General features: G+C 33.9%; 1 protein-coding gene across 1 annotated transcript in view; it reads right to left on the bottom strand.

Annotated features, from left to right (window-relative positions):
* The window catches only part of LOC128866787 (protein kinase C, brain isozyme-like), a 97360-nt gene extending 96120 nt beyond the window's left edge, over positions 1 to 1240 (bottom strand). Inside the window, exon 1 of the mRNA XM_054107769.1 lies at positions 728 to 1240. The gene's annotated coding sequence lies outside the window, so the exon portion shown is untranslated. The remainder of the gene's footprint in view (positions 1 to 727) is intronic.
* Between the last annotated feature and the right edge of the window lie 23407 nt (positions 1241 to 24647).

Below are 24647 nucleotides of genomic sequence, written 5' to 3'. Positions count from 1 at the left end.
GTAAGAACTTTCCTGGCACAGCACCACGGTTTAATACCAGTTTAAGAGACTTAGCCTTCTTCTTTCTAGGCTCTTTTTTCAGATTTACTTTCATCATGCTTTGTAACACCACCAGAAAAGACTCAAATTCTATTAGTTTTGATCGAGTAACAGTCATGCGTAAGCAGATCTGGATTCAGCAGCGTTCAAGGTATATTTATTTTATTCTGGTTCCACCTTTTTTATTTAAATCTAGTTTTTTTCTGTTATAGTCCACTAAGCCTTTTCTGGCTGCTGGAACACTTTACTTATTGGAAAATTTTAACAGATCGATAATCTTTCTACCTTCTGATTGTAAATGTTTTCTTAAATTTGTTAACCAAAATTCAAAATAATCCTTTCCTTCTACAACAAATCTGATACAAAATACAATTTTGTCTTCCATCAAATCACTAAAAATTGCACAAAGTTCACATGCAGTGCCGGCGGTATACAAATCAGTGTCACACTGGCCATATGCAAAATAAATTTTATATTTTCCCGCACAAATTCCCACACCCCTACACACGAACTGGTCTTTGGCAAAAATATTTAACAAAAAAATAAAAAAAAATGTAATGCATTGTGTGGCGCGCTTCACAGTCGGCCTGTCAACGACACACAGCCAGCCAGTGGCTGCGAGCAAAGAATAAGCGAACAGCGTGAATGAATTCAATTCAGTAAATCTGCTAATAAAGTTTTCACTTACACAAGCGCCAAGCCGCTAATCGCTTTGTTGAATGTATATTTGTTATTGTTTTTGTTTTTTGTGTTCTTAGCTAAACACCTATTTTTTAGATAATTTTATTTATTTATTTTCTTTTAATTATTTATTTATTTCCTTTTACTTATTTTTTATTAATTTTTTTTTTTTCAATTTGTCCAATTCCTCAAATTGCTACTTAGCTGTTTTTAAGTTTTATTAAATTTATTTTTCTTTCACTTTAATATCCGATTGACGCCCGCGTTCAGGTCAACACACGTCCGCAACGCTCAACAACCCGATACTTTGTGAAAAATGCCAAGCACCAGCTGCTGGCAGCTATGCGAGCGATTTTGCTCGGTCCACTCGAGTAGTCCAGCAGTGGTGAGCTACGTTATCCAATTCACGTGTTTGTGTTAGTGCATGTGGTGAATTTCTCAACTAAGCAACTAGTGTGAAAAATGATTATGTGGCTCCTCTACTCTTGCCACAGTTGGCTGCTTTTGGATATTTGCTGCTTTACGAATTCTGTTGCAAAAAACAAAAGAAAAAATAAGTACATAAATTAAAACAAAACAAAAATGAAGTAAACATTATTGGCATTGCGCTGTATACTTTTGCCACTTGCCGCCACATCTGGCGCTGTTGCTCGTGTCAAGAGTGTTTTGGTTTGCCAACATCCATGAGTTGGCATTCTCACTATTTTCTCGCGCTCATTGCAACACTTGTGGCATTCAGGAGGGCATGAGCTTTTGCTGACATTTTTCTCTTAGCTAATTCTTCAGCGATGTGATTTTAAGCAAATTTGGTTTTTGTCATGCTTGGGGAAAAGAAATTAATAATAATGCTTTGAATTACTTTCTAAATTAAATTTAAGTCCAGATAGCTGACAAAATATTTTACCGCCAATATTAAGTCCAAGAAAATCTAATAAAACGAACAAAAAAAATATTTTATTATTTCATAATTTTTACCTGCAATATTTACACCACAAAAAAAATTAATTAGAATTCTTAAAAAAAAATTTTCATTACTAAAATGTTCATTTCTTTTATTTCCACAATTAAGGTAAGCAAAAATTAAATTAAAAAAATTTAATTAAAAAATGCTCATAGCTTCTCTTTTCAATATTAAAGCAAAATAAATTATTAAATTTTAATAAAATAAATATTTATAAATAATTATTAAAAACAAAGCATTTTTTCATCACTAGAATTTCCATATCTTTTCTCTCTAATACTAAGTCCAAGAAAAACTATTGTTTTTTAATTTATTTTAATTAGATTTTATTTTTTCTTCTGTAATAAAATGTTCACATTTTTCATTTCCAATATTAAGACCAAGAAAAATTAAAACAAAATTTAGTTAAAAAAAACTTAATAAAAAAAGAAATATATTTTGAAGAAATATTTAGTTCCAATATTAGACCAAAAAACTTAATTAAAAAACAACAAAAAATAATTAGAAATGTTCCAATATTAAGTTCAGGAAAAACTGAAACAAAAAATTATTTAAAAAAATACACTTTTCTTTTACATTACTAAAACGTCCATACATTTCCTTTCCAATACTAAGTCCAAGAAAAAGTAAACTTTTTTTAATTTATTTTAATTACATTTTCCTTTTTCTTCATTAATAAAATGTTCATATTTTTTATTTCCAATATTAAGACTACGGAAACTTAAATTAAAAAAATTTTTTATTCAAAACTTTAATTCAAAAAAAGTTGTTTCTAATATTAAAACCAAGCAAATTAAATAAAAATAATTTTCTTAAAATAAAATTAGTTTAAAATTTATTTTTTATTATCTGACTAGCAAACCCGGCCCGCTTCGCTGGGCACACTAAAATAGAATAGATATGGTTTAGAACAGAAAATATATGGTTTTCATATTATTTATTTCTTTATTCTTTATTCAAGCGCTTTGGCATAAACAATATTTTTTGTTTTTCTATTTGTTTTTGAGTAAATATAAAATATAAATTGAAAATCAGGAAACAAGAAGATTGTTTTTAAATTTCAAATCAACGCATATGAATAAACAATCGTCTTTTTTCCTGATCATCCATGCATTTTTCGTTTCAATTTATATGTTTTATTAAGCATTGGAGCTTTTTTAACAATTATAATTACATTTATATTTTTCAAAAAAAAAAACGAAAAAAAAATTTTTTTCCACGAACACATAATTTCATTCGGATTTCACATTAAATTCTCAAATTTCGTAAGAAATTATTCACTGTTCCAAAATCCACTCCAAAAAAATTCACAAACAATTTTTACATGTTGCACTTACGTTTTTTCCTTATGGCATCCAAATCAGAAAGAAATATTGACACATTGTAACTCACACTGTCAATTTGACAGTTCAGTTCTGCCCCAAGCGTTAAAAAAGTAAGCGACATTATGGCTGGTTCAAAAGAACTCTGTACCCGTTGCCAGTGCTCCGAATTACAACCAAACTTTACGAAACCCATTTTCAATACTTACTTAACAATGTGTGTAAGTTTGGTTTAATTCGGTGCAAAGACACGGCGGGTCCACGTTTTGGCATATATTTCGAGACCCTAGTCATCAATAGGTATGAAAATTACTCCGTATTAAAGCACTTATCAACAGCTTCCATTTGATACCCATATTGTACATACACAACCAAAGGTTACCCGGGTCCACGTTTTGACCTATATCTCGAGCCACAGCATTCACCAACAGCTTTCATTTGATACCCATATTGTACATACACGTCCGAAGGTTACCCGGGTCCACGTTTTGACCTATATCTCGAGACCATATCTACCAATAGGTATTCAAACTATACGGAAATCATCTTCAATACCTACTTAACAATGTGTGTAAGTTTGGTTTAATTCGGTTCAAAGACACGGCGGGTCCACGTTTTGGTATATATTTCCAGACCCTAGTCATCAATGGGTATGAAAATTACCCCGTATTAAAGCACTTATCAACAGCTTTCATTTGATATCCATATTGTACATACACAACCAAAGGTTACCCGGGTCCACGTTTTGACCTATATCTCGAGACCCTAGTCACGGAGCGGCATGAAAAATACTCTGTATTAAAGCATTCACCAACAGCTTCAATTTGATATCCATATTGTACAAACACATTCTAGGGTCCACGTTTTGGTCTCTATCTCGAGACCCTAGTCACGGAGCGGCATGAAAAATACTCTGGACTAAAGCATTCACCAACAGCTTCCATTTGATACCCATATTGTACATACACATCCGAAGGTTACCCGGGTCCACGTTTTGACCTATATCTTGAGCTCTATTTCCAAAATAAAATATAATCCATGTTACTCGTGGATGATGTAGCTTTCGAATGGTGAAAGAATTTTTAAAATCGGTCCAGTAGTTTTTGAGCCTATTCATTACAAACAAACAAAGTTTTCCTCTTTATAATATTAGTATAGATATTCATAACTTTTATTCCCACTATTTAGACCAAAAAACATTTAATTCCAAAAAACAAAATGATTAAGAAATGATCCAATATTAAGGAGAAGAAAAGTTTAATTTTTTTATATTTATTTTTATTACATATATTTTCTTTTTTCTTCAGTAGTGAAAAGTAGTAAAAAAAAATTTTTTTTAGTTGACAAACTTTCATTAAAACAATATAATTTTTTTCATTAGCATAATGCACCATAATTTTTATTGTCAATGTTGGGACCAAAAAGATTTGACTACTAAAGAAAAACATAATCACAAAAATGTTCCAATATTATTAGTCCAAGAAAAACTAAGTATTTTTAATTTAATTTAAATCCAAGAAACTTGAAATACCACAAAAAAAAAACATGAATTAAGATTTAAAAATTTTTTTTGTTGGTAAAATCCAAGGAATATCAAATAAGAAAAAAAATACAATTGGTTTTCTCCAAATACCAAAATATTCAACTTATAATATTATTTTTTTTTTAACTTTTTCAATTTATTTCTTATTAAACTCAAGACAACAAATGAATCATATTTCAGAAAAAAATGTGTACTACTATTTTAGACACATACTTGGATCACTTACCGATCTGCGTAGCGATTTTCAACGATATTCAGTCTTAAAGTTAGTCATATAAAGAAATATTCTGAGATTAGAAAAAATATTATAGCATATATTTTCTTTATATCCGGGCTACTAATACGTATAGCTTTAAAAATTAAAGTTCCCAAAATAATTTTCTTAAATTGTAAATAGTTGAGTACAATTTTTTTTTTTTTAATTAAAATTTTTCAATTTTTTCATGTCGAATGAAATCATATATAAGTGTACGCCACTCAAATTTGTTCAGAAAATATTTCCATAATTATTGAATTTGTCTTTCTCTTTTGCATTCCCAGCATTTTTGCGAAAAAGAGCGTCACTTCTCTTTTCACCTTTTTTGTGCGCTCGAACGCTAAGGGTTGCATTCTCCACAACCCCGGAACAATATATATTAACAATTGTCTACCTTTCTCTCTCGCTCGCTCCACACGTACCCACGACTATGCGCTCACGTTCGCTTACTCTCATAAACTCACCACAGCCCCTTACAGGCGACACCCTAATAACCTATTAACGCCCAATAATAAACATACAAGTCTCGGGAAGTGTGTAGTGCTTATATATGGATTTGTTTGCTATGTATGTATGTGTGTATGTATGCATGCTTGCTGGTATGCATGTAAATATTAACAGTCCTAGTGCAGTAGCACTCATTTGCCTACTGCGTCCAAGTCAATGGCCTTCTTCTTCTCAATCATACTGCTGCTGTAGCAGCTGCTATTTCCTCATTTGCTGTTCTACAGGGTTATATGCATATTCTCGCTCTTCTTCATCACCTCCCTCTTCTTGTTCTTTTTCTTCTTGTTCTTTAGCTGCTTTGGCACACTTGTTTGCTTTCTGAACGGAGTATTTACCAACTCGTATGCGGCGTGTAATTTAGTAACAATGTTTGTTTGCACGTATACATATGTACATTCACCATATATACCATGTGTGCATGTGTGTGTGCGTTTGCTGGAATGCAAATACTGTTCTCCCTATTTGCATGTTGGTACGCAGACATTGCAACAGCCACCACTACCTGCTGGCTAGAAGCACTACCTATTTGCATGAGCAAAAGAAAACCAACGAAAAAACTCAACAAGTCAGGAATACTTGCGGTCAGTGTTTTATGCAACAAGCGCACAATTATACAAATATATACACACTTGTCGATGTAAATATGTATAGGTACATATGAATATTCATTTTAAGGGCACTGTAAAGTTGCTGGCACTTTTCCTACTGACTCTGATAGCGAGTACATTTTTTATTCACTTTTGCTGGCTATTTTCAGTTGCAGTGGCTGCTGTTCCCCGTCATTTCGTTTTGCTCCGGCTGCAGTTGTTGCTTTTATTAGTGCAACATCTACTTCAGGCTTCGGCTGCTTTGAAATACAATCATTCATTCAGCCACTCATTCAGTCGTTTATCATGTCAAGGCCTTCAGTGCTGGTTGCTGCGGATTTCGCAGGCTGCAAGGTAGAATAAATGACTATATGTAAGTGCTAGTGTATGTACGATCGTTCACTGTTATGCTGCCTATGATTGATAAACGCGGTTGCACGCAGGATTTGTGCCTGAATTTAAATATGATAATCTACTAAATGGTATATTTTCAATCATTTCTTCTTGCTTTTGATGTTTCTGAGAAATGAGAAAATATTGGAAATAAAAATAAAAGATGGTAATTTTATCTGTCAATATTATAGTTAAACGACGCAATAATGAGAAAGCCTGCCTGTAGTCATGACCTGCTGTCTGTTTCTTTAATGGATTTCAGTTTAAGAGAGAAGATAAGCTAGAAGACCACAATAGATAATTTATTTCGTTAGATGTCAGACCAAACGCTCCTTTTTGTCTAGAGCAAAGGTCTGAAGTAGAGGCAGAGTAAATGAATAGAATTTTATTGCCATAAATGCCGATACTTTGAAAACGAATAATGGCATACGGACAATGGAAGTCCATGTCCGAGATTTCTTTGAATGACAAATAAGCAATGAACAAAAACTATTGAGCAACGACGATGGATTAATTACCACCGCTTAGTGACTTCTAGTGGCGAGTATTGGGTATTGATTTTAACTCAGTACTACTCCACTTGTCTACCAATAACTCACTATTGCCTAATTATTACCGACTAAAGGCTTGTAAAGGCGGCTGCCGTAGCCGAATGGGTTGGTGCGTGACTACCATTCGCAATTCACAGAGAGAACGTCGGTTCGAATCTCGGTGAAAACACCAAAATTAAGAAACACATTTTGCTAATAGTCGGTCGCCCCTCGGCAGGCAATGGCAAACCTCCGAGTGTATTTCTGCCATGAAAAAGCTCATAAAAATATCTGCCGTTCGGAGTCGGCTTAAAACTGTAGGTCCCTCCATTTGTGGAACAACATCAAGACGCACACCACACATAGGAGGAGGAGCTCGGCCAAACACCCAAAAAGGGTGTACGCGCCAATTATATATATATATATATAAAGGCTTGTAACCAATGACTTTTAAAACTCTAGCAATGCTGGCTACTTCTTACTGATCAATCTTTACTGCACCACATGGAAAGTAACCGCGACAATCACGAGGTGCCTGCAAATTTTTGCCAACCACTTCCTGTCACATATTTTGCGAATTTTATGGACCCATGCAATAGCCTATTCGGACCCGCTAAAAACAGGTAACCAGCTTGACGTGACGACTGAAATTCGAAAAAAGAGATGGGAGTCGATGGGACATATATATATATATATATATGGGACATAGGTATATACCCAAATTTATTTCTCCGCTTCATAGTGAACTATAGGGCCACATAGGGCATACGCTTAGGAAAAATGGTGACAATGTTGTTAGGCAAGCCCTACGTTGGAAGCTCTTCCAACAGCCTATCTGAGGAATGGGTAGGTCATGTACCATCTGGGGATGCTCAACACTAGCTGAAATTAACTCTCTTGGTTTAACATAGAATGAGCTGGGATATATAGCTCAAAACCGTGTGCTTTGGCGAAGATACTTAGTTGACGCTTTATGTTCCAATAGGAGTTAAAGGAAAAAAATTAAAGTAATAATACTTTATTTTTTGTTTTCTTTGCTGGGTGAGATGTGCTCAAAATGCCTTCGCACTTACAGCGACCGTCGTTTACTGCGTTTAGTGGTGTGGCCATTAAAATAATCGCTCCTCTCCTTCTAGGGAGACACACTTCCCGTACTACTTCCTGCATTACTTAGGGAGTGTCCAGAAGGAAGCCATTCCAGAAGAAGACATCCATAAAGGACCAATTTGATTCACCCACGTCTATGTCCACCGTATTTGTAGCTAGCTTTCATGCTATTGGCTCGTCTTCTTGTGCATCTGTCTGTGAAGTTTCGCCTTGTACGTAGTCTTCGATGTATCTCTTTACCATGTTCCAGCTATCCTCACTTTCAGGCATTTTGCTGACTATGTTGCTCGATACGATGTCACCAATCTACTTCCTCAGAGCTTCTATCTCTTTAAGCCCTTTCACACAACTCAAAAATAATAATATAATAATAATAATGATTTCTGCATAATGACAATTGGCGCGAGCCTTTGCATCAAGGACTCCAATAACTTTTGACGAATCCAACAGTTGCCATAGGAAATAATTAAAGTCAACTGGCATTTCACAATGATTATAAGCCAATGACTAATGACTAACGACTAATGACTAATGACTAATGACTAGTGACCATTGAGCCTTAAACTGATCAATGCTTCTGAAATTTGACTACTAACTAGTGACCAATTTCCAGTCTTAAAGACTTATACCCAATGACCCTTAGATAATAAGTGCTGATCAATATTTCTTTAAAAATTTCTGCTGACTAATGACAATTTTTTAATGATAATTGTGACTACTTATCAAGGATCGTAATGACCTTTGCCAAATGAACCATTAACTACCGGAAAATTATTACTTTCCATATGCGCCTGAGCAATTATATTAAACCAATGACTAGTAACTTGTGGCTAAGGACCCTTAGGAAATGACTACTAATCAATATTTCCTAAGAAATTACTACTGACCAATGATTTTTGCTATTGACGACAATCTACTAGTGACTACTGCTCGATATCTCTTGCCTACTGACTATTGACCAAGGACTATTGACAAATTACACTGATCCATATTAGATGTAAATGAGTACTGACAAATATTTCTTCAGATAAGGCTACTGACTAGTAACGAACTCACACTTGCTAGCGACTACCAACCTATGATCCTTAGATGCTGTCCACTTCAGTGCTTCTTTTGACATGAGCATTGGGTAATGACTATTTACCAATTCCTAATGGTTAATGGTTAATGACTACTGGCTAAGGAGCGCTGATGAATTAAAAATTACGAACATTGGTAATTGAAAATTTGTGCCTTTGAATAAATTACTATGTTTGTTAAAAAAATTTTGCTTGTAAAAAAACTATGTTGATAGGTAGGTGAAATGGTTGAAGTACCACTCTGGTACCCCCAAGTAGCACTAAAGCGCCGTTTTGAAACCATTATGAGCAGGAAGATATATACTGCCTGCGATATGCAATACAGATGATTGATGGGACTTAGGTTGGCGCACTTCCCCAGGCAGTCGAAGAAAGGAGCACCTAGTGACCTGAATCGTCTAGCTACCAAACCCGAACATTTAAAGAGAAAGTGCGCAACATTATCCTTCCCTGAAAGGTCCGCACAGCTTCTGAAATGGGGATAAAATAGTAAACCTAGCTTTTCTGCGTGCGTGCCGATCGTCCAATGACCGGTAAATACCCGCCTACTAATTTGGAAATTGAAAAACGTGGAGTTCACAGAACTTTTTGAGCTCACCATTTATTGTATTGAGGCCAAAGTATTTATGAAATAGCACATGAAGGAATGAAACTCCATGAGTTTCCTGAGAAATAAGTTGTGCCATCCCCCTTTAGCAACAGTCAGGTGGATGCCGCTGACCAGGTAGGAGATCTCTGAGACCAATTCAGTTCCCTTCCTGGCAAGCTCATAAGCAATTTCATTTCCATCTATGTTCCTATGTTCTGTAACACAGATCAAAAAAATGTTACCTGCACACCCAAGAGATTTGATCTCCCCTTTACAGGTGTTTACTAGCTCCGTTCTGCACCATGGCGTCGTCAGAGCCTTGATCGCGGCTTGACTATAGGAAAAAATGTTAGTATCTCCCTCGTATTTTGCATGTCTGCAGGATCGCAAAGACTTCTAACTGATAAACACTAAAAGTATTCCCCTCGGCAGGCAATGGCAAACCTCCGAGTGTATTTCTGCCTTGAAAAAGCTCCTCATAAAAATATCTGCCGTTCGGAGTCGGCTTGAAACTTTAGGTCCCTCCATTTGTGTACCAACATCAAGACGCACACCACAAATAGGAGGAGGAGCTCGGCCAAACACCTAACAGAAGTGTACGCGCCAATTGTTTATTTTTTTTTTATTCGTCAATTCAAAGGACATAGATAAATTGGCTGATTGAAAAAAAAGTCCCTATCCCGACTCTTGATTCCTGGAGCCGTAAGTGAGGACAGACGTGCCAGCCTGGGTGCAGATTTTCTCATCGCTCCAATCCTTCCTACATAGAAATATTGCCCCACCCGACCCTCAAACCCCTGTTTGCGGATAGTGAGTTTTGTCCGAAGTTCAGAGAAATGGGTATGTTGATAACGCCTAGTAAAAATATTGGTGCCTCTATTGCATAGGTGTGGACATCCTTATTTCCCTAATAATTCTTTTATTTCAAGGAGATGAGACGCACTTACTAAGAGTTATTTCAAGGGCTCTTGTGACGAGGAAGTTTAGCATCAACTGCTATGCTAGAACTCCGGTTTCTGCATAGTTCCTCTATTTGAGAGTTTTTTGTGACAGAGTTTTTCGAGCTTTTTATCCTTCCTAATTTTCATCGCATAGATAAGCGTAGAAGAGTGAAAAATTTGTTTTTATCTGCCAGTACGGCTTTGGCCGGCTCGGTTCTTACTTGACAAGGGATTGGTGGATTGGCACATTGTCATTGGAGGACACAGGCCTACACAGGTAAGAGCTTTGGGAGCACGAAACGCATATCTGCTAGAACTTATAATATAGAAAGAAAATACTTTAAATCCCTCCAAAGAAATTGTCTGCGTTTGTCATTGGTGCATGTGATAGATATCAATTCTTAATACATCTTAAATGATGAGGGTCATATTATTCGAGAGTGCAATTTACAAAAATGCAGTCCAGCGTGTTTCCTACCTAAAGAAATTCATTTTTATATGGAATAAAGGCAAAAAACGATCAGCTAAAAGGAAAGATACATTAAAAATCAAAGCGATTTTTCCGCAAAAAAAATCACCTATATCCAGTTTTGCTCACCAGTGTCTTTATTTTCCCATACATTAAACGCCGATTTCTTAATCTTGTAAAACCATTTAACTGCCGCAGCCAGTTGTGAATCATCTATGCCATATGCATCCTTACTTCTCTGTAACTCCATTCAATCAATCAATAATTTTACTGCCAAAAATTTTCATTATGCAACACCAGAAAACACGAATTTCTCATGCAACAGAGCGAGTTCACTTATTTAGTTGTTACTTTCGTTAAATTGCGTACTGCCTCTCAGCCCATTAGTGTGTCTACCTTCCAGCATCTTGTGGAATATTTCGTAATCGTCGGCGTTAAAAATCTCGTTTTCGCTCATTTAGCGACGCGACACACATCTCACATAATGAGCCACTTAATGAGCAGCTGGCCGGTGAATTTGAAGGCAAAACGTTTCCAAGCGCGTGTCATATACTCGTTCATACGTGCATGAGTTAAACCACAATCGCTGCCGTTTCTTGACCAGTTTAACAATAATACTAAAATAAATATGTATGTATGTACGTATGAATAACGGTGGTTTGCTAAGTAAGTACTTAGTGGCTACAATTGGGCTGGCTGGTTGGCTGGCTGGTTGGCTGGCTGGTTGGCTGGCCGGTTGGCTCTGAGTTGTGGCGCTGTCAGCAGCGTCATTTAGCGCTTAAACGTTTTTGCAATGACTTGGATTTTTAAACTTCACTAAATGTAATAAACTACGGTGGTTCGAGACTTCGGCATGGATGAGGAAAAAATTTAGGGAAATAGAAATGTTTTTTGATATGTAAAGATGCTCTTTCTTAGCTTTCTTAATGCAAGTGTCATCTATCGAATTTATTATAAAAGTACCAAATATTGACTATTTACCTATCTATTTTTAAATTTTAATTGTTTCTTCACGAAAATATAGTTCATTCTCCTATGAAAGCCATATAAAACCTAGTTTCAATCTTTGTGCAAATGAAAAAAAATATTACTGAATTATCATCAAAGTCTTAAAATTTTTAATCAGAATTTTTGGGAAATATTTGTATACGCTGTTTCAAAGCCCATTAAATTTTAGTCCAAAAAGTATAATTTCGAAGTCACTCAAAATTTTCGTTTTGCATTTACTTCATATAAAAAATGTCGTGATTTCGTTACTGGAGAAAATGCGCAAAACTTTTAGGAGGAAAAATTATCAAAATTTCAAACTAGTACTTTATTATGATACAACTTATAAGGCTATAAAATTCTACACCTAAACTTTTTTTCAAACTCCTTCTTCCTCTGAATTGGCGTGATTTTGGCCGAGCTCGACAAAGCCCGCCTGTTGTTTCTTTCTCGTTCTAAATGGCGCCAGTTGGATACACCAAGTCAAGCCAAGTCCTTCTCCACCTGATCTTTCCCACGTAAAGGAGGCCTGCCTCTTCCTTTGCTACCACCAGTTGGTACCGCATCGAATACTTTCGGAACCGCTGCATTTGTATCAATTCGGCGAATATGACCTAGCCCGCGGGAACCGCTGGATCATTATGCGCTGTGCTAAGTCTATGTCAACGTAGAGCTTATACAGCTCATTGTCCCATCGCCTGCGGCACTCGCCATCACCAACGTGCAAAGGCTCAAAAATCTTCTGCAGAATCGTTCTTTCAAACACTTCAAGGGATGCCTCGTCGGATGTTGTCATCATCCAAGTTTCTGCGCCATACAATAGGATGGGGCATGATGAGAAACTTATGAAGTGTTAGTTTTGTTTGTCATTGTTGAGGACTTTACTACTTAAAACAAACCCTTTTATCAAAAACGTTGAGAGTTTTGCTAAAACTTTTCGCATTTTTATAAATCTTGCATAAAGTTTGAACCCAATATTATTATTGCATTGATTAGAGAATGAACTAAGCATATTTTAATAATAATTTTTGAGAGCAACAGTGTTCCAAAGTGGTGAATAGCCAGATTAAGCGGCGAGACAAATTTGGGCTAATCATGGATACAATCGTTTCAAATATCGATAAAAAAAATAAAAAAAGTAGCTCATAATCTTTAGCTAAAATGTAATTCGTAATGTAATAAAATTTTTCATAATTATATTTCTCATAAATAAATAAATTGGACAAATGCCAAGAAACTGATATAAGTTATTTTTCTGACTTTTTCATTTTATTTCAATAGACTTTTTTATTGATTTTTTTATTATCTAAAAATTATGGTATAAGTCTACTAAAAATTTTAATTTTACAAAAATGCTTTTTATACTAAAAAAATTATTTTATTCCCTCCCCCCCCCCCCCCCCCTAACCGAGATCTTGACTATAGATTTTGGTGCAAAATATTAATTCGTTTCGAGAATTTAATGAGAGATTCGATTCTCAGGTTCGAGAATACTGAAAGATTGTCAATTGTTGGAGAGCCAATAAGAGCGAGTCGACTTCTGGCTAGACCGGGACAACTGCACAGCAAAGTCTGCTCGATACTTCCTCATCTTCGTCCTCGCAGTATATGCACAGGTCGTTTTGAGGAACCCCGAGCCGACGTGCGTGAGTGCCCAAAAGGCAGTGGCCGGTGATAAGAGATATTATATGCCTTAGTTCGTGTTTCGAAAGACTTATAAGGGTTTTTGTCTGTTTCAGATTGTAGGATGGCCAGATTTGTCTGGTGGTAACGCAAGTAGTTTCCACTCGCTACCCTCGATCAGCAATGCTGTGAAATTCTCGATCAATGATCATTTTACATGTTGAGAGCGGCATGTGGATTGTGGGTAAGTTACTAACATTTGATTGCGCAGCTCCAGCTCTCGCGAGCTCATCAGCTTTGCAGTTACCTTCGAATACACTGTGACCCGGTATCCAGATAACTTGGACAGAATTCTGAACACTTATCTCGTTAAGAGAAAAAAGACAGGATCGAACCACATCTGAGTGGGTATAAGATGAGCTGAGTGCTCGGAATTGGAAAAGATTCCAAATCCCACTTTATCGTCTGGTTTTGAACCATCTCTATATATAATCAGATCGATTTCGGTAAGATTTGTCTTCCATTCTTCCCTGGTTGGGAGTGAGATATTATTATTACTATTGTATTACATTTTTAAGGTATAAGTCTCCTCACGTTTTTTATTTTAAAAAACTGCTTTTTATACCAGAAAATTACTTTTTTTACTGTCATAAATTCATGTTCTTCATTATTGTTTTTATTACAATATATTTTTTATTTATTATTTTATTCTTCATTTCGTATCATTATTTTTATTATTACTACTGTAAGCATTATTTTTTTTTAATAAAAATTATAAGTCTCCTCACATTTTTTATTTTACAAAACTGTTTTTACACTAAAAAATTACTTTTTTCACTGTCCTAAATTCCTTTCCTTCCTTATTTTTTATATTTTTTATTTATTTTATTTATTATTTTTAATCATTATTATTATTTACTTTTATATTATTATAAATTTTTTTTATCTAAAAATTGTTTTATCTAAATTTTATTTTATTTTAAAAAGCTGCCTTTTATGATAAAAAATTACTTTTTTTACTGTTCCTGTTTTTCATTATTGTTTTTATTATATTTTTCATTTATTATTTTTTGTTATTATCATTAATTTTTTTTCGTTGCCAAGATATCATAAGGTAAATATTCTTACCCGCTCAAAAAGCCTTCATTAATGTTTTTTTCATTAATTTTTTTATGTCGTAAAATTATTGGGTAATCCTTTGCCCACCATTTCCTATTTCTTATTATTGCCTTCTAATTTTTTATACTTAGTTTGTAGTTTTTCAAAACGAGAAATTAGGCGGCAATTCCATTCGCCCCAATTATTTTTTATTAATAAGCTTAATTTTTATTTGTTCTTAAAAAATTAAATTTTATTCTACTTTAATGCTTTCTCATTAACTTTTTTATATAAAAAATTATGGCGCTACCCAATTTCAACTTTGGAATCTTTCCTAATTTCAATTTTACAATTTTTTTTAAAACGAAAAATTATGGACTAACACTGATCGAAATTTCTCCGGCTTCTATCATTTAATTAAAATTAGTTTCCTGTCAGACTTCATTTCAACTCGTGTAGTGATCCATTTGACTGTGCACGACAAAGCGCGAGAAACTTAAGCAATTGGCTATTTAAACAGTCTAAATCGATCGTAGTCGCCTATGTGTAAATCCAGCAAGCGCATAAAAAATCTCCAAATGTCTACCTAAATTGAAAATTAGAAACAGACTCTACAATTATTTTTATTTTTATTTTAAAATTTTTAAAATATTGCTTTTATCTCTTTATTGCTTTATTATTATTTTCTTAGTTTTCTCATGTTTTGTTTTTATTATTAATTTTTGTTTATTTTTGTTTCATGTTGTATATTTGGAAACAATGCGCTGTTGACTGAGGTTGACTGGCTGGCTTGAATTCCGCTTTTGGGCTGTGTAAGCGACATATTTTCATTGACTTCTTATACGACTTTTTTTTGCTTGACTAAAACTTTTGTTTCGTCTGCGTATTTTTCTGTTAGTGTATTGTATACAACTTAGTTCATGCTTGTTTGGCTTTTGATTTGTGTTGTTATTGTTGTAGAACATAGGCTAAATTAATTTTGGACATGTTTTGCTGGTAATTATTTTCTGACATTTGTTTGAGTTTTTCATTTTACTATTTGCGCCTCATTTCCCAATTAAAGTCATAAATGTACCGAACAGGTTTCGAATTCATGTGAATGCACTGAGAAAATTATAAGAACACAAAAGAAAAATGAATGATTGAGCAAAAAGAAAGTATTTTCGAATATGTGTTTAAGTGTTATGAGCTTACAAATTCATACAAAAATATTTATGTACATTTCCAGGACTTTCTTAGCACATATTCAAATTAATAATATGCAGTTAGCTTTTAAGCCTAAATCTATTTTGAGTATAGGAGTTTCCTTACCCTTCTTGGCAGCTGACCCGCAACAGCATCATGAGTTATATTTCTTCCCCAATCATAATTCATTGAATACCCTAACTAAAGCTTGCCCATATATCATCTGAAATCTTAATTTTTTTTCACCGAATCCCCATTCATAAATTTATCTACACTTATTTTATAACTGACCGCGAATTTCATCAAGTCCCTGCGAGACTCATGACAGCCTTAAGTAATTTTAATTGTCCTAGACATTGAACAATTAAAATATGGATCGCTAACAATTAGAATCGTTAAGCAATTTAAACGAATATTCCATTCAAGTGTGATGTGCGCAAGAAATAATAAATGATTAAGTTTGTTTATAGCTTGCTGAGCGAAGGAAAGGTATGTGAGCAATTGGGGAATTCATAGAATGCATGAAGAGGAATTTCATTAGAATTGTCTGGGGCTGTCTGCATGTAATTGGCTACACCGGAGTTAATTTCAGCACGCAAATGAACAGATACTCGCCAGATTCACTGTTTGGCCTGTTTGTGCGGTCAATCTAATTCGAAAACTTTGTAAAATATTCTATGTTTTCTGTGAGAAAGAGTACTTGAAGTTCATTATAGAGTTAATAAATCAGCCATGAATTCAGGCAGGTCGTGCTTATGACTAAAATAGTAAACAAAAGAGCTTATGGCAACTACCAAGGAGGCAAGCGTTTGATTAAAATGCATGAAATGCTCTGAATGAGTAGTCGAGGAGCTGTCTGGGTTTTGCTTTGTTTTATCTCTGAAATTATTTTAAATGAAATAAAAATTCTAGCACAGTCAAACCAAAAATTACGAATATCAGCAGTATTTTTCTCATTTAATTTGATAAAATTTTAGTTAATTTACTTTTGCATCCAGCTTGGAAAATTAACACCCGAAAGCGATTATATTTCAAATTTATCTACAGTAGCTCTATTTTGTTTCGTCTTATGCATATATCCAGCAATTGGACGACTTGTTTTAATCAACCCGAGTTCGTACGAGGAGAAGGGAGTAGTACAAGACCCAAATTTAAATCAAAATTTATATAAATAAGGGAAATAACAACAAAATAAGAGATCACTTTGTCATTAAAAAATTAACAAATGGCAAGAAAAAATATAGCAGTTTGACGTTTACCAGGGAGCTGTCTATTATTTAACTTTATTTTCTTTTTAGCCACTTTATTTTATGTAATTTTTTATTTTAGTTTATTACATCCCATTTAAGTTTTTTTTACTGCTGCGTTTTATTTTAGTTTTTTTTGTCTAAGTTTGATTTAATTTATTTTATTCTATTTAGTATTTCTTATTGTATTTGATTTTGTTATTTTTACTTTGATTTATTCTATTTATTGAATTATTTTAATTCATACTACACTTCTTTCCTGAATTCTTTATTTATTTTAAACAGTACATTTTTAATTTTTTTTCTTTTGTTTAATTTTTTTTAAATTTCTCTTGTGTTATTAATTAAAATAAGCTGTTTACTTTAAGTTATTTTATTTTAATTGTTAATGTTATTTAAATTTTTTCCAGTATTTTATTTAAATTTGTTTTACTCTCATTTATTTTCTTAATTTTATTTTTTCATTAATTTTTTAATTTAAATTGAATTTACTTATTCTAATTTACATTATTTTATTTAAGTTTATTTTTTTTATTTTTAACTTTTTTATAATGTATTCAATTAACTCAATTTCTTAAATTTTTTGTAAATATTTTTTTTTTTTTATTTTTACTTTAATTTATTCAATTATTTTTTTATTATAATTTTTGAATTATTTTGAACAACTTCTTCTGCATTTTTTTATTATTCTGTAACCAATTTTAATTTTGTTCAATTTATATCATACTTTTTTACTTAAAATTTTTAATTTAAATTAATTTTAGAATACATTTTTATTTTTGTTTTATTTTTTTATAAATTTTTTAAATTTCCTTTATCTTACTTATTAAAAAAAGTTGTTTAATTTAATTTGTTTCATTTAAATTGCCTATGTTACTCAAGTTTTTTACCATATTTTATTTGAATTTGTTTAATTTAACTTTGCTTGGTTTTTTTTATATCAATGAGTTAATTTTTTTATGTATTTTTAAAATGCAGTATTTTATTTTAATTCATTTTTTCTAGTTTTCCCTTTTGTTTTTTGTTTACTTAATCTTTATTTAATTTAAGCAATTTTTTAACAATTCACAATTCAATTAATGACATATTTCTTTACTTAAATTTGTTTATTTAAATTTATTGTGCGTTGCGCTTATTTAATTTAATTTCATTTTTTCCGCTGTATTTCCACTTTATGCTATTTTTCAGTTCCACTCCATTTTATTAAACTCCATTCATTATGAGACAATATACATTGTTTCGATTTTGTTGTTTTATTTTCACTCAATTCTATTCCATTTCACTACGTTTTATTCCAAAATATAATATCCTTTCAATATATATATATATATATATATTTATAATTGGCGCCTACACCCTTTTTGGGTGTTTGGCCGTGCTCCTCCTCTTATTTGTGGTGTGCGCCTTGATGTTGTTCCACAAATGGAGAGACCTACAGTTTCATACCGACTCCGAACGGCAGAGCTTTTTCATGACAGAAATACACTCGGAGGTTTGCCATTGCCTGGCGAGGAGCGACCGCTATTAGAAAAATGTTTTTCTTAATTTTGGTGTTTCAACTTTCAATACCTCATCGTTTTATATGCCAAAGTATTTCTGTAACCAGTTTCAACTTTTCAACTTTTTATTCAATGCTTCCATTAGGTTTTAATTTATCAAATTTTATAGTATTCGTTTCTTTACATGTCATTCCATTTCATCTCATGCTGTTTTTTATTTTTATTTTTGCTTTCAAGTCTGCAGTATTTCACTCCTCAACTATTTTCTTTCAATGTATTCCATCACTATTATATTCTGTTCTAATTCACTCTCCATTTCCCTCCAGTTAACTTACTGGTTCTATTCCGTTCCATTTTATATTACTATATGCTCTCTACTTCCATCTCATTCCGTTATTTTACATTTAATTCCATTCAATTTAATTTTAAATCTTTTAATTTTTTCTATACAATTCCATCAATCTCCATGCCATTTCATTTCAATCTATTTTTGCTTCTTTATTGCGCAAATGAAACTCATATTCATCAGCGCTTCCGAATTGCTTCCAATTATTATTATTTTTTTATTAATTGCCTGCAATTTTTAGTTTTTTATTCATTACTTAGATGTGAAAATGTTAGTGTTCTTCTATTGTACAGCCAATGCTTTGCATTTTGCTTCGCATTTTGCTTCGCACGCCTCAATTATTGCACAATTCCACATATTGCAGGTTTAATTTTTTTCCTAAATTGGTTTTTTTTTTCTTTTTTTTCTATTCAAAATGTTTTGAATTTCAATTCCGTGCATTGTTCCGTGCGCACCATTCTGTTCGATTAGTTGTTGCCTTTGGTTGTTGTTGTTTTTGTGAGTCTTGCATTACTTGATTTTGTACATACACTGATTCCTAAAATTGTTGCTGCTTTCGCTAACTCTGCTATTAACGGTAATGTTATTTTTGTTGCTGCTCATAATATAAACATTAGCATTGAGCGCAGACAGATAGGCAGAGCATCCGAATACCAGACATACTCACTCGCTCATACACTCGTATAGACAAGTATTGCTCACTACGTAAGAATTTGCACTCCCGCATCAAAAGCGTACGCCAGTCGCACCTCCACTCACACACACACACACACACCTCTATTGTAGGTGCGCACTGCCTTTCTTTGGTTCTTGGGACGTGCAGTGCTTAACTCCCTTTTCCACCCCAGTTATGTGACTGCGTAGCCATTGAATTTCGATCGCTTTGTTGTTGTATGTGTGTGCTGTGTCGCTACAATTACGGTTTTATTAACTTTTTGTTGTTGTTTTGTTATTGCGGTTGGATGTGTGGTGCTCTTATAGCTATTGTTATGATTGTTTTTATAAATGGATACGTAATAATTGGATTTGTTGTTGTTGCGGTGTTTTCTTGCTATTACTGCTGCTTAGCAATTATTCGGATTTTTCTTCCGATTGTTTGCATTGTACAATGGAAATGCAAATAGGGCGAAAAAAAACAATACATACATATAAACAAGCGCAAGAAAATTTCTATTGACTTTTTAGAATTTGTTTGCAATTTTCTTTCTCCTTTTTTGCTGCTTAATTCTGCCAACTTTTTTTATCATTTTGTTATCATTTACATTTCATTGCGCCAAAGATCAATATTTGCTCTATGCAATTCGCATTTGAATTCAAATCCACCTGAAGCGCACAAGTATTGCGAAATTTATTGTGAAGCAGTGAAGCCGAAAAAAAAGGAACAACAAAAGCAATTAATATTTCATAAGCATCTTTTCAAATTTTATGCAGCCAATTAGTCATTTCCTTATGAATATTCAAGAGCACAGTGAAATTTTGGCTTTTGTTCTGGAAGTTTCAGTATTAAAGATGAATCTCATTCTGGTCAAAGGGAATGAAAAAAGGCATTGAGTACAAGAGCAGGAGGGTGGGCTAGTGAGTGACTTAAAATTTGAATACAGGATGCCACAAAATTAATCATCCAATTTTGTTTTTAAATAATTTTTTTTACTAAAAGAAACATAGTTTTTAGTGATGGGAATCTACATGCGCCGTTTGCGTGGGGCGATACGAAAAAAACGTGCGTATTTGTGAAAAAAATGCATGGCTTTTGCATTATCATAATGTATCTGGTCACTCATCTTTGCTTGTGAGAGATTATTTGGCCAAACACAAGCACACTGTTAACATACCTCAACCACCGTATTCACCAGACTTGACTCCCTGCGACTTTTTTCTGTTCCAAAGATTGAAGATATACATGAAAGCTGAGAGAGCTCAAGGACATGCCGAAAAGTGCATATAAGAACTACTTCGAGGATTGGAAAAATCGCTGGCACAGGTGTATTATATCTGAAGGGGACTACTTTGAAGGGGGTAAAATAGAAATTTGAAAATGAATAAATAAATATTTGTAGAGAAAAATCAAAATTCACTATATTTTTTCAACACAACTCTTATAAGAACCTATACAATATAACGGGTGATTTTTTAGCTATTATCTTTTTAAACAGTTGGTTTAAACAGCTGACGCACGTTTCGTGTTTTGTTTCACTGTCAAACATCTTCAGTTTGGTCTATAATTTAACCATGAATGGTCTTACAAACGAACAACGCTTGCAAATCATTGAATTTTATTATACTAAGTAAAAATGTGTGTTCTGTTAAGAAAGTTTATCGCGCGCTTCTTCCATTTTATGGTCAGTGTAATCGACCCACTGAAGCGGCTATTCGAGCTATTGCGACTAAATTTAGAACCAAATTTACATTATTGGACATCAAACCACCAACACGCTTACGTAGAGTGCGAACTGAAGAAAATGTCGCAGCTGTATCGGCCAGAGTTAATGATGACCATCAATTATCGATTCGTCGCCGTTCGCAGCAATTCGGCCTCTGTTACTCAACAACGTGGAAAATTTTCCGAAAGGATTTAGGTGTGAAGCCTTTCAAAATACAGCTGATGCAAGAATTGAAGCCAAACGACCTATCGCAACGCAGCATTTTTGGTGAATGGGCTCTTGGAAAGTTGGCCGGAAGATCCACTTTCTTACCGAAGAATTGTGTTCAGCGAGGAAGCTCATTTTTGGGTCAATGGGTACGTAAATAAGCAGAATTGTCGATTTTGGAGTGAAGATCAGTCAGTAGAATTGCAAGAGCCCCAATGTATCCAGAAAAGGTCACAGTTTGGTGCGGTTTATGGGCGAGAGGTATCATTGGACCGTAATTCTTCAAAGATGCTGCGAATCGTAACGTAACTATGAATGGTGAGCGCTACCGTGAAATGATATCCAACTTTTTTTTCCCAAAATGCAAGAGCTTGACTTGCATGACATGTGGATTCAGCGAGACGGCGCCACATGCCACACAGCACGCGTAACAATAGACTTGTTGAGAGGCGAGTTCGGTGAACATTTTATTTCACGTTCGGGACCTGTCAATTGGCCACCCAGATCGTGCGATATAACGCCTTTAGATTATTTTTGTGGGGCTATGTTAAAGCTCATATCTAGTCAGACAATTCTGCTTCAATTAACGCATTGGAAGACAACAGTAAAGCATTTCAATGTGAGATACCGGCCGAAGCATTGGGAAAAGTTTGCCAAAATTGGACTAAGCGAATGGACCATTTGAAGCGCAGTCGCGGTGAACATTTGCATGAAATAATCTTCAAACATTAAATTGAATGGACTGCACTATCGATTTAAATAAAAATTTCATGCATTTTTCTGAATTTTACGTATGTTGTTTTTCAAAAACTTTCCTATAGCTCTTAAAAAATTCCCCATTGTATGTTCGAGTTTATTATTTCATTTTATATGCAATTTTATGGTCAGATTCCTGAATATGTGCAAATGCCTATTTCTAAGTTTTTCTCCCTTTTTTAAATTAAATATTCCAGAAAAATCTATAATTTTTTACTCGTTTTATATATTTTTTTTATGAGAGGATTTGATAATTAATCAATGAATTTCTTTTCTCGATCTCCAAGCCCATTAGACTCATTCCTGACTTCACCATAATGCATCATTGCAATTAAACTGGCACACAATTTGATTGAATTTCAATCGTTTTAAATTTTCAAGAATTTTCATCATTCTTATAAGATATGCCTACCAGTGCTTGTTTAAAAATTGTCATAATTTGCACTTATACAAGTAGAGTGGAACCAGGGAGACTGCCACTATCTTTGCTACTCTCCCAGCCAAAAGAATAGCTACGCCTCGTTAGTAAAAAATTGAGTATATCTCTTTTATTAGACAAAGTACGATTGTAAAAGCGCTGAATGAGTTTTTTTATAGCAACAAAGTGGTCAACTAAATTGCCCCATTTTGCATATATCATTTCATTTGCTTGCAATTGCTGGTCAGTCGATTGCTTGATCAATCGAACAGTTGTAAACTAACACCATTCGTTTCGCTTAACAACAATAATATTTATACATAGTTTGTAACAGCCTTGTTTGTGCGCCATGATCGCCAGTTGCACTGACAGTTCAAAGTTTCACTGAGAATATTGTTTTTGTTTCTTTCTATTTAATAATAATTTTGATACATAGAGACACTTGTCTCACACTACACAATTAAGTCAATTAATTTTTTACACTTTTCGTAACCATTTTAATCAGAATCATTAGAAAGCTTCTGCGTATTATTTCATGACGTACTCAGTCTTAAGATAGCCCAGCTATAATCTTGAAAATATATCATTAAAAGACGAAGTGGCTATACTGTAGTGCCATCTCTCTTCTCTGACTTTGGGCGACGTTTCGAAGACCCTCGGCACTTGGCAAATGCCAAAGATTACATAAGAAAAGATGCCGTCTAGGCATCACTTCTTAAAGACCCTTTATGTTTGATCTATATCTATATATATAAAAATTAAGCCGAAAAAAAGTGTGCTTTTGTCCGGGGTAATGTCAGCAACAGGAAAACAATGAAAGTTTCACACATTGTTGGTGTTGCTTTGGCAAAGGTTTCTGTGAAGTTTGGTTGAAATCCGATAACGCGTGTGTGTGCGGTGCGTCGGTTAAGTGAGTGTGTTTTTGCTATTTGCCGCACGTATTTTTTGTACCGCACATAGCATTCATTAGAATTGAATACATTTTGGTCGTGTGTGTCTGGGCCGATTATTATGAAATTTGGTATATATATATTTTTTTCCACAGTGAAGGTTAGTATAATATGCTAATTAATTCCACTCGCCACCAGGTGGCGCTGCCGAAGGCCAAAACGAGGACCCGGGTAACCCTAGGATGTGTTTTTCATTGTGGGTATCAAATCAAAGCTACTGATGAGTGCTATAATACAGAGTATTTTTTAGATCTCTGAGTGACCAGGGTCTCGAGATATAGCTGAAAAGGTGGACCAAGGTACCCTTGGATGTGTTTGTACAATATGGGTATCAGATGGAAGCTGAGAAAGGAGATAGAGCGGGAGATGGAAGAGGAAAAGGAATAGCTACAGGAAGAGGAAGAGGAAGACCACTTATTATTGCAAATTAAAAAAAAAATTCTAAAAAAATTTTAAAATGTTACATTTTTTACAGAAAGGTTATGCTAATATGAGATATTACCTATATCATTCATATATTTACGTATTACCTGTGTACTCACAAATATACGGTTGAAGCAAATATATGTCAGTTTTTTTACTTCGCCTGGAAAAGTTTATATAAATTTAAGAAGAGTAGATATAACATATTTTATATCAGACTTCACGCAAAAAAGTCATTTGCACCTGAACACATAGCTGGGTTAAAGCGGGGGGGGGGGGAATAGAACAGTTATCTTGTCCTTCTCCGCTTTTTCGCAAGCGTAATTGTATGGGATGAGTGCACGATGGCACATAAAAAGTCACTGGAAGCCATTGATAGGACATTACGAGATTTACGTAGTAAAAATAAAATGTTTGGTCGTGCCTTAGTGCTGCTCGCAGGTGATTTTAGACAAACACTGCCTGTTATTCCTTGAGTGAACGAGCCATCATGGCTGGCAAAAATAAATATGTGAATGAAATG

The sequence above is a fragment of the Anastrepha ludens genome, chromosome 6 (genome assembly GCF_028408465.1).
Source record: "Anastrepha ludens isolate Willacy chromosome 6, idAnaLude1.1, whole genome shotgun sequence".
Lineage (NCBI taxonomy): Eukaryota > Metazoa > Arthropoda > Insecta > Diptera > Tephritidae > Anastrepha > Anastrepha ludens.
The sequence above is the reverse complement of the archived record's forward strand: the minus strand, read 5'-3'. Positions and strand labels throughout refer to the sequence as shown.